We start from the raw sequence: 22,629 nt of genomic DNA, 5'->3' as shown, positions 1-22,629 counted from the left end.
TTTAGAATAAGTTAAAGATTATTTTCATGTCCTTTGGTTCAGGAAATAGGATAAATAAATCAATAACTTGCAAACAAATAATTGATAAATTTAACTATATTAATATTAAAAAGTCATGTTCATTCAAAGACACCACTAAGAGAAATAAAAAGCAAACTAAAATACTAACAGAAAAATTTATAGGATATGGGGTATATAAAGCAGTCTCCAAATCAAGAACGAAAAAAAAAGGACAGACAGCCCATTAAAAATATAGGTAAGAATATTGAATAGGAAGATATGCAAAAGGCAATAGCCATGAAATAAAGAAAAGATTTAAAGAAAAAATTAAACCTGAAATTATAACTATTTACTTACCAGAATGACAAAATTTTATAACTCTAGCATTACTAACTATGATGAGAACACAGAATACTGGGAATTTTACACATTACTTATGACTGTATAAATTTGGACAATCACATTGAAAAACTGATATTGTCTACCATAAAATGAGCACATACTTTATGACCAAATAATTTCACTCCTGGTTATATGAAGAAATACTGTTACTGAATCTAACAATTTGTATGAATTTAAAAATATACTGTTGAGCAAAAGAAGCCAAAATGAGGTGAATCATCTATATAATTCAATTTATATAAAGACAAAAATGAGACAATAGCAATCTATGTTGTTAGAATTTTTTTTTTAATATATGAAATTTATTGTCAAATTGGTTTCCATACAACACCCAGTGCTCATCCCAAAAGGTGCCCTCCTCAATACCCATCACCCACCCTCCCCTCCCTCCCACCCCCCATCAACCCTCAGTTTGTTATGTTGTTAGAATTTACATAAAAGTTTCTGTGTTAGTAATCTGTTATTGCATAACAAAGTTCTCCCAAATTTAGCAGCTTGCAATAACAATATTTATAATCTCAAAGCTTCTGTAGGTCACAGTAATCTGGCTATGGTTTAGCTGCATCCTCTGCTTCAGTGTCTCCTACAGTCTGTAATTACAGTGTTGACTGGGGATGGGAGTCATCTCAAGGCACAACTGGAAAAGGATCCACTTTGCAAGATCATTGATGTGGTTTTTGGCAGGGTTCATTTCATTATGAGTTGCTAGACTAAAGGCCTCAACTCCTTGAAGATTGTTGTCTGAAGGCCATCTTTAATTCATTACCACTGGGCCTCTCTACCATGGTAACTTGCTTCATCCATGGGAGTAGGCCAAGAAAGAGAAAATGAGAGAGGTGGGAGGAGGGAGAGAGAATAAAAAGAGAATGGGGCAGAGAGAAAGCGAGAGGTAACAAGAGAAAGTGCTATCAAGATGGAAATCAATCTTTTGTTACTTAGTCATGGAAGTTACATCTCATGTTTAGGATAATCTATTCATTAGAAGCAATTCACCAGGTTCAGCTCGCACTCAAGGCAGAGGCACTGCACAAGAGTGTGAATAATATGAGGCAGGAACATTGAAAGCCAGGGTCAGAAATTGCTTTCTATAGTTTCTTTGTGGGAAAAGGGAGGGATGGAAATTTGGAAAGTGCTATGACTAAGCTTCTGGGTGTATCTGTAAAATCCTAGTCCTTGACTTACATAATTGTACAAAGATATGTCTACTTTTTGAAAATTATCCATAATATTATAATTTGGTTATTATTCCTTATGTATGTGAAATTTTGATTAATTTTTTTAAACAACGAAAAACCTAGGACTGGATTAGATCTAGGAGAGTAAGACTGAACATAGTTGGCAAGTTCAGAGCTTACTATGGTATCCTAGGTGAGTGGTGATATGGACATGTATCAGTGGATGAGAAATAGCGATTCTGTCTGACTCTAGATATGTGTCATATTTAGAGTTCACAGGAGTTCCTGTTGGGCTGAATTCGAGGCCTGACAGAAAAATAGGAATCAAGGATGGATTAAAGTAGTCATTCATAATTCACCGAGCTGGAGACGACTGGAAGGATTACATTTAGGACCACAGAAAACAACCAAAAGTTTTAGTCTGGATATGTTAGGCTTACAATAATTACAGGACAAGATAAGGGGATGTCAAATAGGGAATTGAGTTTATGCGCTTGAAACACATACATAAAGTTAGAGCTGGAAATATAAATTCATGGATTATTTTTATTGATTTACTCCAGCCATGGATATGGAGGACCAGATTAAAGAAAAAGAAGGTTTCAAACAGAAGAGCCACGCTATTTGGCGATTGAGAAGTAGAGTGAATCCAGAAAGAAAACTTAATAAGACAGTCTGGTGAAATAGAGAAAAACAGAGTATATAATAGAAAAGAAGCCATAAAATTGATCATTGGATGAAGCAACATAGAGGAAGTCTTGAGAGGAGCGGAGAGGAGCTTTGTTCTTACTGTTTGTTGTTTTGTGTTCTTTGGGTGGGGAGGATTAAGGGGCTTAAGAAAGAGAATGGAGGCACTTGGGTGACTCAGTCGGTTAAGTAACTGATTTCGACTGAGGTCATGATCTTGCGGTTCATGGGTTTGAGCCCTGCCTCGGGCTCTGTGCTGACAGCTCAGAGCCTGGAACCTGCTTCAGATTCTGTGTCTCCCTCTCTCTCTGCCCTTCCCCCACTCGCACTCTGTCTCTCTCAAAAATAAATAAACATTAAAATTTGAAAAAAAAGAAAGAAAGAGAATGAATGATTTGGAAGTCAAAATGAGGAGTAAGAAGGGCATCTAATCTATTTCATTTCCAGCTCTTGTCAAATTAGGAAATGTGGAGAAAAAAACACAAGAGAGCTGCTGGCACACTGAGTATGCAAACCTATACAGCTACTCATCAGCTTCACAAATTCTCTATGCAGTATTTCACTATCTTCTTAGTGGCTTTATAAATACCCAATTTATAATGATTTGTGAAAATTAAAGGAGATAATCTGTATAAAAGTCTTTTCACATCATTATGGTCATTATTAGCACTTAAAAATTAGTACCTCGAGGGGCGCCTGGGTGGCTCAGTCGGTTAAGCATCCGACTTCAGTTCAGGTCATGATCTCACACTCCATGAGTTTGAGCCCCGCGTCAGGCTCTGTGTTGACAGCTCAGAGCCTGGAGCCTGCTTCAGATTCTGTGTCTCCCTCTCTCTCTGCCCCTCCCCTGCTCGTGCTCTGTGTATCTCTGTCTCAAAAATAAATAAAAACATTAAGAAAAATTAAAAAAATAAATAAATAAAAATTAGTACCTCTTTTGGGGCACCTGGGTGGTTCAGTTGGTTGAGCATCTGACTTCAGCTCAGGTCATGACCCCATGGTTTGTGGGTTCAAGCCCTGCATCAGGCTATCAGAGTGGAGCCTGCTTCAGATCCTCTGTCTCCCTCTCTCCATCTCCTCTGCTGTTATTTTAATCAGCAATTAAATAACAAAGGCATTTTTCTCAACTTGGTATTTAAATATATGCTCCTTCTGGTTAAGTTTTCAGGATACAAAATTTATAATAATGTATAAATTTATGTGTTATTATTACTTCTTTGCTTAATTTCTCTCTTCATAATTCATACCCTCTTGTAAAATGTCTAATGAGGATTAAAATACATAGAATGATCTTACTGTGGAGCTTTACTTCTCTGTGAAATAAAAATGAGTTACGTAAATATTACTAGACCCATGGCTTTATAGGCACCATATTCTAACCAAATGACTTATCTGGCTTTGTCCAATGTTCATACTGCGTGATCAGTGTAGGGGCACGGGATGGTGAACACTTTAAATGTTGCAATCATCCTATTGGAATTTTATCCTAATACAATGTTGGGTGATCAGTCTGGATTCAGTCAGGAAAACAGAGCCACCATCAAGCATTACAGAGAGAATATGTTTTATGTAGGAATTATGTGAATGAGGACTAACTTTAAGGACAAAGGGATGCTGGGGTCTGAAAGTCTGGAAAGAGGAGAATTGGGGGAGGATAAAGTTATAATTACTAACCACTCAAGCCTGAAGCATTGGTGAGGGTAAAGAGCTGTAGTTTGTGGAGAAGTCTGAATAGCTGAGCCTCTGGTGTCAATGTGATCCTGGACAGGTCTGCCGAAACATCCTATCTGACTACCACTGTGTATGAGGCCACAACTGCTGAGAATAACTGCATTGTCTCCATTTGCATCTTCCAAATATCCTTTGATACTTTCATCTAGAATATATAAAGACTAGACAGTATTCCAAAGAAGATGTATAAATGCTAATGCACACAAAAATATGCTCAAAATCATTACTCAAGGGGGAAATGTAAATCAAAATCACCATGAGACACCATTTCACACCCACAAAGATTGGTGTGAACAAAATAACAGCTAATAAAAAGTGCTGTCAAGGATGGAGAAATCAGAACCCCCCTACACTGCTGGTGGGGATGTAAAATGGTACAGCCACTTTGGAAAACAGTTTGGTAGTTTCTCAAAAGTTTAAACATAAGAGTTACCATATGACCCAGCAATTCTGCCCCCAAGTATATACCCTTAAGAAATGAAGCCAGTCACAAGACCTTTTAAATTCTATTAATATGAAATGTCCAAAGAAGGTAAATCCATAGAGACTGAAAGCAGATTAATTTGTTACCTAGGGTCTGGGGATTGAGCAGAAATACTGCTAATGCATACTGGGTTTCTTTTTTGAGTGATGAAAATTTCTGTAATTATAGTGATGGTTGCAACAACTCTATGCATATGCTAAAAACCATTGAGTTGTACCTTGTGAGTTTGTGAATTATGTTTATGTGATTGATATCCCAATAAAGTTGTTATATTTTTAAAAAGAAGGTTATGGGGTTGCCTGGCTGGCTCAGTCAGTAGAACATGTAACTCTTGATCTTGGGGTTGTGAGTTTGAGCCCCATTCTGGGTGGAGAGATTACTTTTTAAAAAACTAAAAAGAAAAAAAGGTTATATAGCCTGCAATCATGTATACTGCTACGTCTTTGCACTTCAGCTCCTCTTGGTTCCATTTTCCTGTGTCATATAACATTAAATTGGCTATGGAATTTTTGGCTATTGCTAAGGACAGTTGAGGTTAAGATACATTTAGTTTAGGTCTAGTGGGATATGTATATATTTTGGTTTACAATTACTCTCATAAATAGTTAATTCTTTTCTACCTGTCACAGTGTAGTAATAACAGCTTGCAGGAATTTTCCTACTGCTGATTATGCATCATGATGAAAAGGTGTCAGTACAGAGGCCACATATGAGATCACATCTTAAGGGCTCCAGCACCAGTGTATGTGAGTAGTGGATACAAAACATGATTTGTAGTGAAAAGCACCAAAGCCATTCCCTGCAAACATTTTCCAATCATGAGTTACGTAGCTTTTTAAGTGAGGAATTCAGTTCTTCAGTTCCTATGGTATTTGTCTTTCTCTGACTGGCTTATTTTGCTTAGCATTATACTCTACTTCCATTCATGTTGTTGCAAATGACAAGATGCCATTATTTTTTATGGCTGAATAATATTGCATTGTATGTCTATACCACCTCTTCTTTATCCTTTCATCTCTAGATGGACACATGTGCTCCTTCAGTTTGGCTATTGTAAATAAGGCTGCAGGAAACATAGGGGTACATATATCCTTTTGAGTTAGTGTTTTTGTATTCTTTGGGTAAATACCTAGCAGTGTGATTACTGGACCATATGGTAGTTCTATTTTTAATTTTTTGAGGAATCTCCATACTGTCTTCCACAGTGGCTGCACCAGTTTGCATTCCCGCCAACAGTGCAAGAGGGTTTCTTTTTCTCCACATCTTTGCAAGCACTTGCTGTTTCTTGAATTTTTGACTTTAGCCATTCTGACAGCTGTGAAGTGATATTGCATTGTGATTGTGATTTGCATTTCTCTGATAGTGAGTGATGTTTAGCATCTTTTCATGTGTCTGTTTGCCATCTGTAGGTCTTTTTTTTTTTTTTTTTTTTTTTTTTTGAGAAATGTCTGCTTATGTCTTCTGCCCACTTTTTAATTGGATTATTTGTTTCTTTGGGTGTTGAGTTGTATCAGTTCTTTATGTATTTTGGATACTAACCCTTTATCAGATATGTCTTTTGCAAATATCTTCTCCCATCAGTAGGTTGTCATAGTTTTCTTGGTTGTTTTCTTTGCTGTGCGGAAGCTTCTTATTTTGATAAAGTCCCAATAGTTTATTTTTGCATTTTTTTTCCCTTGCCTCAGGACTCATTATCTAGAAAAATGTTACAGCTGGTGTTAGAGAAATTACTGTCTGTGCTCTCTTCTAGGATTTTTATGGTTTCAGGTCTCACATTTAGGTCTTAATCCATTTTGAATTTATTTTTGTGTAAATTTAAAAAAGTGGTCCAGCTTCATTCTTTTGCATGTAGCTTTCCAATTTTCCCAACACTATTTGTTGAAGAGACTTTTTCCTATTGCATATTCTTGCCTCCTTTGTCCAAGATGAATTGACCATATAATGGTGGTTTATTTCTGGACTCTATTCTGTTCCATTGATCTATATGTCTATTTTTGTGCCAGTACTATACTGTTTTGATTACTACAGCTCTGCGAAATAACCTGAAATCTGGAACTGTGATACCTCCAGCTTTGTTTTTCTTTTTTTTTTTCAAGATTGTTTTGGCTATTTGGGGTCTTTCGTGGTTCCATACAAATTAGGAATTGTTTGTTCTAGTTCTGTGAGAAATGTTATTGGTATCTTGATAGGGATTGAATTAAATGTGTAGACTGCTTTGGGTAGTATAGACATTTTAACAATATATGTTCTTCCAATCCATGAGCATGGAATGTATTTCCATTTCCATTTGTTTGTGTTGTCTTCAATTTCTTTCATCAATGTTTTATAGTTTTCAGAATATAGATCCTTCACTTCTTTGGTTAAATTTATTCCAAGGTATTTAATTACTTTTGATCCAACTGTAAAATGGGATTTTTGAGACTGCAATTTTTCAAAGGCCAAGTTCTTCCTCGGGTCAGTTCTCAGTGTAGGTTATAGTTATCATTAGCATGATATACTAAATGTTAAATGCCATTAGAATCACTATGTTATTTGTATATCCAGTCCAGGGGCACATGTTTCAATGATTCCGTTATCCTCTCAATTCATTCATAGCTTGTAAGTATCTTTACCAACAACCTGAAGCCAGCATAGGTTGACCTCCAACCCCCTGCTCTTGTCTTCTATTTTAGTGTCCATCTTTAATGATGTTAAAGAAACATGTATGATATCCTTGTCTTTAGTCAGAGACATTACCATTCATTTGATATAAACAAGGCTGCATCCAGACTTGCTACTTTATAGGTTTCCTGATTAGCTAAAATATGGATTGGTTACGATTAATAGCATGCTTATATCATTAACTGTAACTAGTGCTGGCTAAGGCCAGTCCCCCATGTAGTAGATTTGATTCAACATGCATTCACTCTTCCCACTGCACTATTTATGATGAGCTTTACCGTGGGACTTTCTTTGCAAATTAAACATGGGCAGAAGAGACAGTGTGTCACTCCTGGGCAGAGTTTTTAAAAGATATTATAGATTCACACCAGCCCTGTTGTGCACTATTTGCACTCCACAATGGGGACAGCAGGCTCCCAGAAAGAACTGCCCCTTCAAGTCACAAGTAAAAAGGATACAAGAAATAATGTTGAACCTAACCCTGGAGGATAACTTATACAGCTAATTTGAGTTACCTGAACAAGAAATATTTTATTTATTTATTTATGTATTTATTTATGTATTTATTTATTTATTTATTTATGCCTATTTCTGAAAGAGAGAGAGAGAGAGAGAGAGAGAGAGAATGAGTGGGGGAGGGGCAGAGAGAGAGAGGGGGTTACTGAGGATCCAAAGCAGGCTCTGCTCTGATAGTAGCAAGCCTGATGCAGGGTTTGAACCCACAAAGTATAAGATCATGATCTGAGTTGAAGGGGGATGCTCAACCAACCGAGCCATGCAGGCATCCCAAGAAATGTTTGTTTTTATAAATTGTTCACATTTTTGGCATTATGTTATGTCATATTTTGCAGTAAAAGCTGCAATTCCTGCCATTCCCCCAATCTAGATACAGCTTCCCCACTGTTGTAACCATGCTATGTGACTAATTTCTCATTCCTGCTTTCTTTGCCTTGCCAAAATTCTGGGATATCATGGGGAATGTACATAATAAGGTAGGTTGGATGCACAAGGAGTAAACTTGGTGCTGTGTATTGACAAAGAAGAAATTGTCAGTAGATGACAACCAAAAGGATGTCTAGAAAAGTTCTAATTGCTAGGTATGAGGAGTATGTCTTTGAATGAATCATGGCTGTTGTGTACACAATAATGCCATTCTTTTTTTTTTTTTTTAACATTTTACTTATTTTTGAGAGAGAGAGAGAGAGAGAGAGAGAGAGCACAAGTGGGAGAGGGGCAGAGAGAGAGAGGGAGACACAGAATCCAAAGCAGGCCCCAGGCTCCCAGCTGTCAGCAGAGAACCCGATGCGGGGCTCAAACCCATGAACCGTGAGATCATGACCTGAGCTGAAGTCAGATGCTTAACTGACTCAGCCACCCAGCCGCCCCCACAATAATGCTGTTCTAGTTGATCATTCCTTGTGCCATGATTTGGCATAGGGGTTATATTGTGACTGCCGTTACTTTTTTCTTTTCTTTTCTGGGGATACAGAGAGGAATAAGGTATGGTTTCTGCCTTCAAAGTGCCTTAAGAACAATAACAACAAGAGTTAGCTTTATTTGTTAGTAACAGAAAAACCTGAGTAAATTGTTGCATAAAGGTGATAGAAGTTGCTTTTTTTGTGTGTTTACTTGTTTTCATTTTTAATTCTCACAATAAAAGTCTGTAAAGTCTGAAAGTAATTAATCCAGAATTGGAATTGAGGCTCTGCTCAACAAAATCAACAGGGGCACAATACTCTTCTTGGACCATGACTAGGGATGATATGATATTATAGTCATCCACTCAATGAACCTGAGGAAGAGAGCAAAATCAAAAGTAAAGGTAATTTTTGGTGTTCTTTACTACTTAGGACAAATATACCTATGTCAGTGGACTAAAGTGAAGAACATGTGTAAGAGAAGAGTTTGGAAGGTCCACCTTTTCCTCAGGAATCCAAAGACATTTCCTTTCTTATTTCATCGCCAGCTCCCTGGAAGGGTTGAAAATTTCTTCAAATTACTCTGAACGTTGACTTTAGGGTCCTTGGCACATGTGATAAGTCATGAACTTTATTTCAACAGTGTGTCCCTTAGGATGTATTTCTTGGGTAGCACCATAGTGGGAAAGAAGTTTTCAATTTTTTTCTCTTTTTTTTAAATTGTGGTAAGAAACATAAAATTAACCACCTTAACCATTTCAAGTATATGGTTCAGTAATATTATGTATATTCACATTATTGTGCAACCATTTGTCCTTTTCTTTTGAGAGAGAGAGAGAGAGAGAGAGAGAGAGAGAGATTCCCAAGCAGTGCTGCCAGCACAGAGCCCAAAGTGGGGCTCAATCCCACAAACTGTGAGATTATGACCTGAGCTGAAATCAAGAGTCCAATGTTTAATCAACTGAGTCACCCAGGCGCCCACCCACCATTCGTCCTTTTTAAAAAAGTACTTATTTTGATGAGTAATCAATTTTTTTAACATAATAATTAGAAAATACAGGTAAACAAAGAAAACCAACAAATCCTTTAAAAATTTTACACGTCTGGGACACCTGGGTGGTTCGGTCATTTAAGCGTCCAACATCAGTTCAGGTCATGATCTCACGGTTCATGAGTTCAAGCCCCACATCGGGCTCTGTGTTGACAGTTCAGAGCCTGGAGCTTGCTTTGGATTCTGTGTCTCCCTCTCTCTCTGCCCCTCCCCCGCTCATGCTCTGTCTCTCTCTAACAAATAAACATAAGAAAATTAAAAAAAATTTTTACATGTCTGTTGATTAGGAGAAATTTCTACAAAATGACTTCACGCCATTCAACAACTTTCTCTCTCCTCTGCCCCTGTGCCTGTGTCTGTCTCCAGACTTGTAGGTCATATTCATATCTTGATATGACCTTTGGCATTTTTGGGGTCCAGATTGTGGACACTCAAATCAGGGCAGTTAGACAGAGTTTCTCTTTGGAGGTGACTTGTAAGCTGAGAACAGATGGAAAGAGTTGAGTTTGTGGAAGGTGGACACTGGAGATTATTCTAAGCAGAGTATACACAATACCAAATTCTGGTCGTAAATGTGGGTTTACTAATTAAATTCTCTTTGAGGGAAGGCACTATAAGATAGAAGGATGCGCAGTTGGGTATTGGATAGGAAGTCCTCTGCTCTCTGGGTTGTAGTGATTGTGAAAATTGAGCAAATCTGCCTCTAAATTTGGTCTTCTAACCTGGGAAAGTCAGAAACATACTGCTGAATCTACTTCATGTTTTAAATATCACTAGAATTGACATAGGCAGAGCTCCTCAGGAGTTGATGCTGTACCTATCATCTGAGCATGTAACAAACAGCATTATAGCTAGAAGTGACTGTGGCTAGAAATCTGATATAATAAATATATAACCTTTTCTTAAATGGTCCCTTTATATTCCTCCCCAAATGGATAGTTCTTTGTGCTCTTAATATTTCAGTAAAAAGTTTCTTTTTTCTCTCTATGCCTTTCTTTAGTTTTCTACAGGAAATTTAAAATACATATTATTTTTAATTGTCTTAGGTATTAACCTGGATCATACCTATGCTACTTTAAAAAGAGACCTCAGGGGCGCCTGGGTGGCGCAGTCGGTTAAGCGTCCGACTTCAGCCAGGTCACGATCTCGCGGTCCGTGAGTTCGAGCCCCGCGTCAGGCTCTGGACCGATGGCTCGGAGCCTGGAGCCTGTTTCCGATTCTGTGTCTCCCTCTCTCTCTGCCCCTCCCCCGTTCATGCTCTGTCTCTCTCTGTCCCAAAAATAAATAAAAAATGTTGAAAAAAAAAAAATTTAAAAAAAAAAAAAAAATAAAAAGAGACCTCAAAGTTCTCTTTAAAAGAGAAGACAAAGTCCTATAGCTTAAAAATTCGGAGGATTATTTCATGGTACAGTACAAATTTTTCCAAGTTTGTGGATCAGCTTTTCATCACACATATCTGAATACTTCCCTACCTGGATTACCATGTATTCAAAAAGAAAATACTATATAAATGAGCCCAGATAGCTTCTGTGTATTGGCCCCTAAGTTGTTTATTTCTTTACTGCAGGCTGAGATCTGTTAGCTCAAAAGCTGACTGGCACCAAACTCAAGTTTTACACATGTAATTGTTTTAATTTAGCCTCCTCCCCCAAGTAGATTTTTAGCCATCTAAAACCTGCTTGCTTTATACACCCCATGAAATTTTGCCCAACATTGGCTGGCAATAGATAAACCCTGGGTCATAAAGACACCAAACCACTGCTGGCCTTCAGAGTTCTCTGACATAGAGACCTCATCACTGTGCTGTTGAACACCTGCTAAGTGACATCTCTATCACCTACACACAGAAACTTCCTGTTTGATTCTCCTCTCCTCCAGTTTTCTGGTGCTCCTCCTCTGCTGAGTAGTGATTCCTATACCTAATTCTCTAGGCAGATTTCTTCTGTGAGGCAATTTTCTTGCTGTAAACCTGTCAAGGCATTGCCCTTATGGAGATGATAGATAGATAGATAGATAGGTGATACAGATAGATAGATCTATCTAGGTAATCTGTCTATCTATCTATCCATCTACAGATGATGCAAGGGGAGGGCATTTAACCCAAGTTGGGTTAATCACAGATCACTCAGCTTTCTTAGAAGAACGGAGACTGATTCAGGAGGAGAAATAAACATATGACCCAAATCAGAGTTATCAGAATTCATCCTCTGATCAGAGAGCCTTCTTTTTTGTCCTCTTTAATCATGAGGATGCAAGCATGTGAATCTTGAAATGAAACAGAAGAAGAAAAAAAATAAATCAAGAAACTTTCTTCCAGCTCCCATGATGTGTCATTGCATGGAATGTAATGTTTTTAAGTACAACATTCAATAAGTCTTATTACAGAAGAGTCCATTGGTAAGAGAAGAGTTACAATCAAAATGTCTTCCTAGACTGACAGCACAAACTCCACAACTAAAGGGAGAGAAGAGGCCACAATGAAGAATGTAGGAAGTGTGGAGATGTGGTTTAGGGGAGAAATGGATTGCAGGTGCTGCAGAAGGGAAGGAGCTGTGATTATGGAGAAGTGCAAGAAAGAGACAGAAGCACACAGGGGAACTCACAATTTCCCCAAAGCCATTGGCCTGGAAAATGAAAAGGGCTGAATTATGTGAGTTCTTGTAACCAGTGGGGATTAAAGTCTACAGTTTTAAAGGTCAGAGAGCATGGCTGGGATGGAGCCCAGAGGGCATTGTGCTGCTCCTGGAGAAAAGACAGGCAAACAACCCAAGGGCAGACAGCATGGAAGTGGCTATTTGGGGAATGCCTTGGGCTCACAGTGGTGAGACTGTTCACTCTTCTCTGAGTATGTCCCTGAAAGGCAGAGTTTGCAGAGATGTGTCTTTAGAACAAAGGAACTGACTGGTATCATTTACCTCCCCCATCTCTCAGCATAAACACAGAAGCAGTGCACTGACACTGGCTGCCTAACTTGCTTACACCAAGCCCCACCCCCATATATTATGGTAGGATGGCCCTTCTCAGTCAAGCTTGCTTCAGTTCCCAATGCGGTCAGGCCCCTCCCCCAGAAGGCCAGCACAAACCCCTGTCCACACCATGTCTTCCAACCAGAGAGTTCTGCAGGGCATCAGTTCTGGTGGAGTTGGTGTTAGGTCTCATTTTCACAAGCAGACCAGAGTACATCTAGTTAAAAATTGGAACATTCAGAAAGGGACCAAATACTGCTCACAGCAGGCAAGGAGAACTTCTGCATGTGACTGGCCTAATCAATACAGCAGCCAAAACGCAACAGCACAGTGCATGTAGCACACACCAGAGATACACCCAGGTCCTGGGCACTACTTGATCTCTTAACTGACATTTCTAACATAGAGAAGAAGGCAGAGACTTAGATAAAATCCCAAGATGAAGGGATTTGTCCCAAATGAAAGAACAAGATAATGCTATGGCCAGATATCTAAGAAAAATAGATACAAGTAACATACCTGAGGGAGAATTTAAAGCAACAATCATAAGGATACTCACTGGGTTTGAGAAAAGAATAGAAGACATCCATGAGACCTTTACCACAAAGAAAAAAGAATTTAAAAGAATCAATCAAAGATAAAGAGTGCAATAACGGAGATTGGAAATAGGCTTGATGCAATGAATGGCAGGCTGAAAAAAGCAGAGGAACAAATCAGTGGCCTAGAAGACAAAATAATAGAAAATAATGAAGCTGAACAAAAGAGAGAAAAAAGAATTATTCAATACAAGAATGGACTTGGGGAACTCAGTGACTCCATCAAAAGTAATAACATTCATATTATAGAGTCCTAGAAGAAGAGAGAAAAAAGGGGGAAGAAAATTTATTTCAAGAAATTATAGCAGAAAGTTTCCCTGATCCGAGGAAGAAAAGAGATATCCAGATCCAGGAGGCACAGAGAACTCCCATCAAAATCAACAAATCCAGGGGTGCCTGGGTGGCTCAGTTGCTTAAGCGTCTGACTTTGGCTCAGGTCATGATCTCACCGCTCATGAGTTCAAGCCCCACATCAGGCTCTGTGCTGACAGCTGACAGCTTGCAGCTCAGAGCCTGGAGCCTGCTTCAGATTCTGTCTCTGTCTCTCTGCCCCTCCCCCACTACTGCTCTGTCTCTCTCTGTCCCTCAAATATGAATAAACATTAAAAAAAAATTAAAAATCAACAAAAGCAGGCCAACAGCAAGACACATTGTAATTAAATTTGCAAAATATAGTGATAAAGAAAAAAAATCTTAAAAGGAGCAAGACAAAAGAAGTCCTGGGAACTTATAAGGGAAAACCCATAAGGCTAGCAGGAGATTTCTCAACAGAAACTTGGCAAGCCAGAAGGGAGAGGCATGATATATTCAAACTGCTAACTGGGAAAAATCTGTAGCCAAGAGTACTCTATCCAGTAAGGCTATCATTCAGATAGAAGGAGAGATAAAGAGTTTCCCAGACAAACAAAAACTAAAAGAGTTTGTGACCATTAAACCAGCCCTGTAAGAAATATTAAAGGGGATTCTTTGTATGCAAAGGAGAGACCAAAAGTGTCAAAGATAAGAAATGATCAGAGAAAATCTCCAGAAACAATGACAAAACAATTAATTAAATGACAATACATATCTATCAATAATTACTTTGAATTAAATGGACTAAATGTTCCAATCAAAAGACATAGGGTGTTTGAATGGATAAAAAAACAATACCCATCTATGTGTTGCTTACTAGAGACTTATTTTAGACTTAAAGACACCTGCAGGTCAGAAGTGAGGGGGTGGAGAAACATTTATCACACAAATGGATGTCGAAAGAAAGCCACAGTAGCAATACTTATATAAAACAAACTAGACTTTAAAACAAAGTCTGTAACAGGAGACAAAGGTCATTATATAATCATAAAGGGGACAATACAACAAGAAGATATAACAATTGTAAATATTTATGCACCCAACATGAAAGAACCCAAATATATAAAGCAACTAATAACAAACATAAATGAACTAATTGATAATAACACAATTATAACAGGGGACCCCACTTACATCAATGGACAGAGCATCTAAGCAGAAAATCCACAAGGAAACAATGGCTTTGAATGACATACTGGAACAGACTGATTTAACAGATATATACAAAATATTCCATCCTAAAACAGCAGCATACACATTCTTTCTAAGAGCACATGGAACATTCTCTAGAATAGATCACATATTAGGTCAAAAAACAGGCCTCAACAATACAAAAAGATTAAAATCATACCATGTACCTTTTGTGACCACAACGCTATGAAACTAGATGTCAACCACAAGAGGAAATACAGAAAGACCACAAATACATGGAGGTTAAACAATATGCTACTAAAGAATGAATGCATCAACCAGGAAATCAAAGAAGAAATAAAAAAAACACATGGAAACAAATGAGAATGAAAACACAATGGTCCAAAACCCTTGGGATGCAGCAAAAGAGGTCATAAGAAGGAAGTATATAGCAATACAGGCCGACTTCAAGAAGCAAGAAAAATCTAAAACAATCTAACCTTATGCTTAATGGAGCTAGAAAAAGAACAACAAATGAAGCCTAAAGTCAGCAGAAGGAAGGAAATAATAAAGATTAGAGCAGAAATAAATGACAGAGACACTAAAAAAAAACACCAAAAACCCAATAGAACAGATCAATGAAACCAGGAGCTGGATCTTTGAAAAAATTATTAAAATTGATAATTCCCTAGTTAGACTTACCAAGACAGGGAGAGAGAGAGAACCCAAATAAATTCACAAATGTGAGAGGGGAGATAACAAGGTATACCACAGAAATATACACAATTACAAGAGAATATTATGAAAAACTATATGCCAACCTGGAAGAAATTATTAAATTCCTAGAAACATAAAAGCCACCAAAATTGAAATAGGAAGAAATAGAAACTTTGAACAGACTGATAATAGGAAAGAAACTGAATCAGTAATCAAAAAACTCCCAACAAACAAAAGCCCAGGACCAAATGGCTTCATAGGTGAATTCTACCAAACATTTAAAGAAGAGTTAAAGGGCGCCTGGGTGGCTCAGTCGGTTAAGTGGCCGGCTTTGGCTCAGGTCATGATCTCGCAGTCCATGGGTTCGAGCCCTGCATCGGGCTCTGTGCTGACAGCTCAGAGCCTGAAGCCTGTTTCAGATTCTGTGTCTCCCTCTCTCTGACCCTCCCCTGTTCATTCTCTGTCTGTCCCTGTCTCAAAAATAAATAAAACGTTAAAAAAAAAAAATAAAGAAGAGTTAATACGTATTCTTTTCAAACTACTCCAGAAAATTGAAAAGGAAAACTTCCAAACTCATTTTATGAGGTCAGGATTACCTTCATTCATTCCAAAAGCAGACAAAGCCTCTGCTAAAAAAGAAAACTACAGGCCAATATTCCTGATTAACATGGATGCAAAAATTCTCAATAAAATACTAGCAAACCGAATCCAACAATACATTTAAACAATCATTCACCATAATCAAGTGGGGTTTATTCCTGGGTTGCAAGGGTGGTTCAATATTTGCAAATCAATCAACATGATGCACCATATTAATAAAAGAAGGGATAAGAGCCACTAGATAATTTGAGTAGATGCAGAAGAAGCATTTGACAAAGTTCAACATACATTCATGATAAAAACTCTAACAAAGTAGGTTTAGAGGGAACATACCTCAATGTAATAAAGGCTATATACAAAAAACAGCTAATATCATACCTCAACATAATAAAGGCCATATATGAAAAACAGTGAATATCATCCTCAATGGCCAAAAACTGAGAGCTTTTCCTCTACAGTCAGGGACAAGACAGGGATGTCCACTCTCACCACTGTTATTTAACCTAGTACTGGAAGTCCTAGCCTCAGCAATTAGACAATAAAAAGAAATAAAAGGCACCCAAAATCAGCAAGAAAGAAGTGAGATTTCACTGTTTGCAGATGACATGATACTTTATATAGAAAACCTGAAAGACTCCATCAAAAATCTGCTAAAACTGACGCCCAAATTCAGGAAAGCAGCAGGATAGAAAATCAATGTACAGAAATCTGTTGCATTTCTATACACCAATAATGAAGCAGCAAAAAGAGAAATTAAGGAATCGATCCCATTTACAACTACACTGAAAACAATAAGATACCTAGGAATAAACCTAACCAAAGAGGTGAAAGACCTATACTGTGAAAACACTGATGAAAGAAACTGAAGATGACATGATAATATGGAAAGACATTCCATGCTCACAGATTGGAAGAGCATATATTGTTAAAATGTCTATGCTACCCAAAGCAATTTATACATTTTATAAAATCCCTACTGAAATACCAACAGCATTTTTCGCTGAACTAGAACAAAGAATCCTAAAATTTGTATGGAACCACAAAAGACTCAGAATACCAAAGCAACCTTGAAAAGTAAAAGCAAAGTTGGAGGCATCACAATTCTGGACTTCAAGTTACATTACAAACCTGTAGTAATCAAAACTGCCACAAAACAGACACACAGATCAATAGAACAGAAGAGAAAATCCAAAAATGAACCTACAACTATATTGTCAGTTAATATTCAACAAAGCAGAAGGAATATCCAATGGGAAAAAGACTATCTCTTCAACAAATGGTGCTGGGAAAACTGGAAACCTACATGCAAAAGAAGGAAACCGGACCACTTTCTTACGCCAATCAGAAAAATAAGTTCAAAATAGATTAAAGACTATGTGAGACTTGAAACCTTAAAAATCCTAGTAGAGAACACAAAGCGGCAACCTTTCTGACATCAGTTGTAGCACCTTCTTTCTAGGTATGTATACTAAGGCAAGGAAAACAAACGCAAAAATAAATTATTGGGACTTCATCAAAATAAGAAGCTTCTGCACAGTGAAGGAAACAGTCAACAAAATTAAAAGGTAGCCTATGGAATGGGAGAAGATATTTGCAAAAGACATATCTGATAAAGTATCCAAAATATATAAAGAACTTATCAAACTGAACACCTAAAAAACAAATTATCCAGTTAAGAAGTGGACAGAAGATATGAATAGACATTTTCCAAAGAAGACATCCTGATGACTAACAGACAAATGAAAAGATGCTCAACATCACTCATCAAGGAAATTCAAATAAAAACTAAAATGAGATATCACCTCACACCTGTCAGAATGGCTAAAATCAACAACACATGAAACAAGTGTTGGCAAGGATGTGGAGAAAGGGGAATTCTCTTGCACTGCTGGTATGAATGCAAACTGGTGCAGCCACTGTGCAAAACAGTATGGAGTTTCTTTGAAAAGTTAAAAATAGAACAACCCTACAACTGAGCAATTGCACTACTAGGTATTTACCCAAAGGATATAAAAATACTAACTCAAAGAGATACATAGCAGCATTTATACAATATTTATACAGTTTCTATAGCAGCATTACCTACAATAGCCAAACTATGGAAATAGCCCAAGTGTCCATCAACTGATGAATGGATAAAGAAGATATGGGATGTATGTATGTCTACACACACACACACACACTGGAATATTACTCAGCCATAAAAAAGAATGAAATATTGAGAGAGAGAGAAACCATAAGAGACTCTTTACAACAGAGAACAAACTGAGGGTTGATGGAGGGAAGTGGTTAAATGGGGGACGGGTTAAATGGGTGATGGGTATTAAGAAGGGCACTTGTCATGTTGAGCACTAGGTGATATATATAAGTGATAAATCACTAAATTCTACTCCTGAAAACAAACAAAATACAATGAAATCTTGCCATTTAAAATGATATGGATGGAACTAAGTGAATGCTAAGTGAAATAAGTTAGATAAAGACATATAGTGTATGATTTCACTCATATGTGGAATTTAAGAAACAAATGAGCAAAGGGATTAAAAGAGAGAGAGAGAGAGAAAAAGAGAGAGAGAGAGAGAGAGAGAGAGAGAGAGAGAGAGAGAGACAAACCAAGAAACAGACCCTTAACTATAGAGAACAAACTGATGGTTACCAGAGAGGAGGTGGGTGTGGGGATGGGTTAAATAGATGACAGGGATTAAGGAGTGCAATTGCTGTGATGAGCACAGGGTGATATATGGAAGTGTTATATTACTATATTTTACACTTGAAACAAATACAATACTGTATGTTAATTAGCTGGAATTAAAATAAAACTTAAAAAATTCCTACCTAATGTAATATAGTGTCAAATTGATTGAATTGAAACTACATTGTTTGTTTTTTAAGATTATGCATTTATTTTGAGAGAGAGAGAGAGAGAGCGAGAGCGAGAATGCATGAGCAGGGGAGAAGCAGAGAGGAAGAAAGAGAATCCCAAGCAGGCTCCATGCTGTCAGTGCAGCACCCAACGTGGGGCTGGATCTCACAAACTGTGAGATCATGACCTGAGCCAAGATCAAGGGTTGGATGTTTAACCGATTGAGCCACCCAGATGCCTGAAATTACATTCTTTGATGCCCTATGCATTATGTTAAATTAAGACTTTATTTTGTTTAGATCAGTTTTAGGTTTACATAAATAAAGCAAAAAGTAAGAGTTTCCATATATCCCTTAGCCCACTCCATCCCCCAGTTTTCCCCAGTTATTTCCATCTTACATTAGCATGTACATTTGTTATGAATGCTGAATCAATGTTGAAAGATTATTAACTAAATTCCATATTAGAGTTCACTTAGTGTGGTACATTTTGTATGTTTTATATGTATGTACATACAGAATAGTTTCATTTCCCAAAAGACCTCCAGCTATTCATACCACACTTTCTCCCTTTGAGCCTCTAGCAACCACTGGTATTTTTACTGTTTTACCTTTTCAGAATGTCATATAGTTGGATGACAATATGTAGCCTCTCAGATGGGCTTCTGAAATTTTCACTTAGCAAATTGTACTGAAGTCTGCTTACGTCTTTTCGTGCCTTGAGAGCCCATTTCTTTTTAGGATTGAATTAACATTCCATTGACCAGATATATCACAATTTGTTTATCTATTCACCTGCTGAAGCATATGTTGGTTGCTTCTAAGTTTTGGCAATTATACATAAAGCTACTTTCAACATCTGTATGCAGGTTTTTTGTAAATTAAGTTTTCAACTCATTTTGGTAAATACTGGAGCACAATCCCTGGATCGGAATGTAAGTGTTAAGCACTGGGAGAAACTACAAAAATGTCTTCCAAAATGGCCAAACCATTTCGCAGTCCCACAGCAATGAATGGGAGTTATTATCACTTCATATCTTCTACTAGTATTTGGTGTCATCAGCATTCTAGGTTTTAGCCATTTTGGTTTGTGTTTAGTGGTATCTTTTGTGGTTTTATTTTTGTAAAATTATTTTTACAATTTTTTCTTTTTTTTGACATATGTAAATATCTATTTTTTTATTTTTTAATTTTTATTTATTTTTTAATATATGAAATTTATTGTCAAATTGGTTTCCATACAACACCCAGTGCACATCCCAAAAGATAGAATTTTTCCTTTTTAATGTTTATTTATTTTTGAAAGAGAGCAGGGGAGGGGCAGAGAGATGGGGGGACATAGAATCCGAAGCAGTCTCCAGGCTCTGAGCTGTCACCACAGAGCCCAAAGCGGGTCTTGAACTCACGAACTGCCAAGATCATGATCTGAGCCAAAGTCGGAAGCTTAACTGACTATGCCACCCAGGTGCCCCTCTTATTGTGGTTTTAATGTAGGGTTCTCTAAAGACATATGATGTGGGGCATCCTTTCAGATGCTTGCTTGACATCTGTGAATCTTTGTGAGGTGTCTGTTCAGATCTTTTGCCCATTTTTAAATTGGGTTGTTTTCTTATTCTTGAGTCTTAAGAGTTGTTTGTGTATTTTGGACATCAGTTCTTTATCAGACATGTTTTCTGTAAATATTTTCTCTTAATGTGTACGTTGTCATTTCACTCTTTGAATACTGTGTTTTGAACATCAAAAGTTTTCAATTTCAGTGAAGTACAACTTACCAATTTTCTTTTCATTGATTGTGATTTTTGGTAGTGTATCTAAAAAGTTATCAATAAACCAAAGGTCGCCTAGGTTTTTCCTCTATCTTATCTTCTAGGAGTTTTATGTTTTACATTTAGATCTATGATCCAACTTGAATTCATTTTTATCAAAATTGTAAGATCTGTGTCTAGATTCTTTTTCTTTTCCTTCCTTTTTTTTTTGTATATGAATGTGCAGTTGTTCCAGCAGCATTTATTGAAAAGATTATGCTTTATCCACTGATTTGCTCTTCTTCGTCAGAGATCAGTTAACTATAGTTGTGTGAGTCTATTCCTGGACCCTCTATTCTGTTCCATTGATCTACTTGTCTATTCTTTTTCCAGTGCCACACAGTCTTGATTACTATAATTTTATAGTAAGTCTTAAAGCTGGGTAGTTTCAGTTTCTGACATTTTCTTCTCCGTCAGTATTTGCTGTATATTCTGGGTCTTTTGCGTCTCCATATGAACTTCAGAATTAGTTTGTCAATATCCACAAAATAACTTGCTGGCATTTTTACTGGGATTATATTGAATCTATAGAACTGACATCTTGACAATACTGAGTGTTCCCATTTATTTAGATTTTTCTTTGTTTTCTTTCAACAGAGTTGTTATTTTCTTCATTAGACCTTACACATATTTTTTTTTCAGATGTATAACCTAAGTATTTCTTTCTCAGGAGTGCTAACATAAATGATATTGTGTTATTAATTTCAAATTCCACGTGTTCATTGCCGATGTATAAGCAAGCAATTGATTTTTGTATGTAAACCTTGTATCCTGCAACCTTGCTATAATCACTTATTAGTGCCAGGAATTTTTTGTTGTTGTTGATGATGTTTTGAGACTTTCTACATAAAAAAATCTATATATCTTTCCTTTTCTTTTCTTATTTCATTAGGACTTCCATGATGTTCAATAGAAGTGAAAGCAGACATCATTGCCTTGTTCCTAATCTTACAGGAAAGCATCTAGCTTTTCACCATTAAGTATGCTTGTAGGTTTTTTTCAGCTATTCTTTATCAAGTTGAGGAAATACCCCACTATTCCTAATTTGTGAAAGGTTTCATCACGAGTGAGTGTTAGACTTTTGTCAAATGCTTTTTCTTCATTAATTGATATAATCATATTATTTTTCTTCTACTGTCTTGAGTTTAACCTAACTGTAAAAGCTGATGTGGCACCTTGCTTGGGAATTAGTTATTTGGCACCTAGTGTTTTCAGTCCAGGACACTTAGTGGACCCCTAACAGAAGAGTCCCATTTAGCATCCTGAAGCATAAGAAGAAGGAGCCCCAAACTGATGATATCCTAAACCACATCGAGTTCCTGGAAATGCAGACTTTAAGCAGTTTCAGGCCATCAATCTATTTGATGCAATTCTTCAGCTGATAAAAATCTGGGGATAAAAGAATAAATAGTTTTAGAGTCAAGATCTATAGCCTTGCAATATTCTTGAATGAGAGCAAGAGGCACTAGCTACTGTGACAGAAAGCTAAACACCACAAAACAAATACTCTGATATTGGTGGGACTGAGGAAATCTATATATATATAAAAAAAGAAATAAGAAGAAACTGTTACTGCACAAATCTGAGTCAGTGAATCAGCTTAGTGAGATAGCTGTAATAAATATGTCATCTTGTTCATAATCACAGTGTGGGCTGAGCCAGTGGAAACAAGAGCTGCCCTTAGTTCAGCAGTTAGTATTTTTGAGCGTGGGGAAAAAGAATGTAAAATTTAGGAGGTTTTTATATTTGTCTGATGGATATCAGAAGGAGAAGCTTCCTCTGTGACCTGGGTTCTAGATGCTAGCATTAAATATTTGCGAATGTGGAAAAGACAAAAGGCTTGCTAATGCCACTCTCTGAGAGGTCAGGGTGTCCCTCTGTTCATTTCCCTCAGCCCAGGTTCAGGTGACTGTGACTTTTCCTTCACTCCACCCTGAATTTAGTATAATTTGTTTCATGATACATCTTTGATGGTGACTATAGGTACTATCG

At 37.2% G+C, this 22,629-nt stretch overlaps 2 protein-coding genes across 7 annotated transcripts in view; both read right to left on the bottom strand.

Annotated features, from left to right (window-relative positions):
- Positions 1–22,629, bottom strand: part of LOC131504417 (guanylate-binding protein 1-like) — a 175,535-nt gene that overhangs the window by 27,574 nt on the left and 125,332 nt on the right. The window lies entirely within an intron of this gene.
- LOC131504415 (guanylate-binding protein 4-like) overlaps positions 19,102–22,629 on the bottom strand; it is a 39,412-nt gene continuing 35,884 nt past the window's right edge. For all 5 annotated transcript variants that reach the window (XM_058716670.1, XM_058716669.1, XM_058716667.1 and 2 more), the window contains one exon: positions 19,102–22,026. The gene's annotated coding sequence lies outside the window, so the exon portion shown is untranslated. The remainder of the gene's footprint in view (positions 22,027–22,629) is intronic.

The sequence above is a fragment of the Neofelis nebulosa genome, chromosome 2, assembly GCF_028018385.1.
Source record: "Neofelis nebulosa isolate mNeoNeb1 chromosome 2, mNeoNeb1.pri, whole genome shotgun sequence".
Classification (NCBI taxonomy): domain Eukaryota; kingdom Metazoa; phylum Chordata; class Mammalia; order Carnivora; family Felidae; genus Neofelis; species Neofelis nebulosa.
Note: the sequence above shows the minus strand (reverse complement) of the source record. Positions and strands in the feature narration are given on the sequence as shown.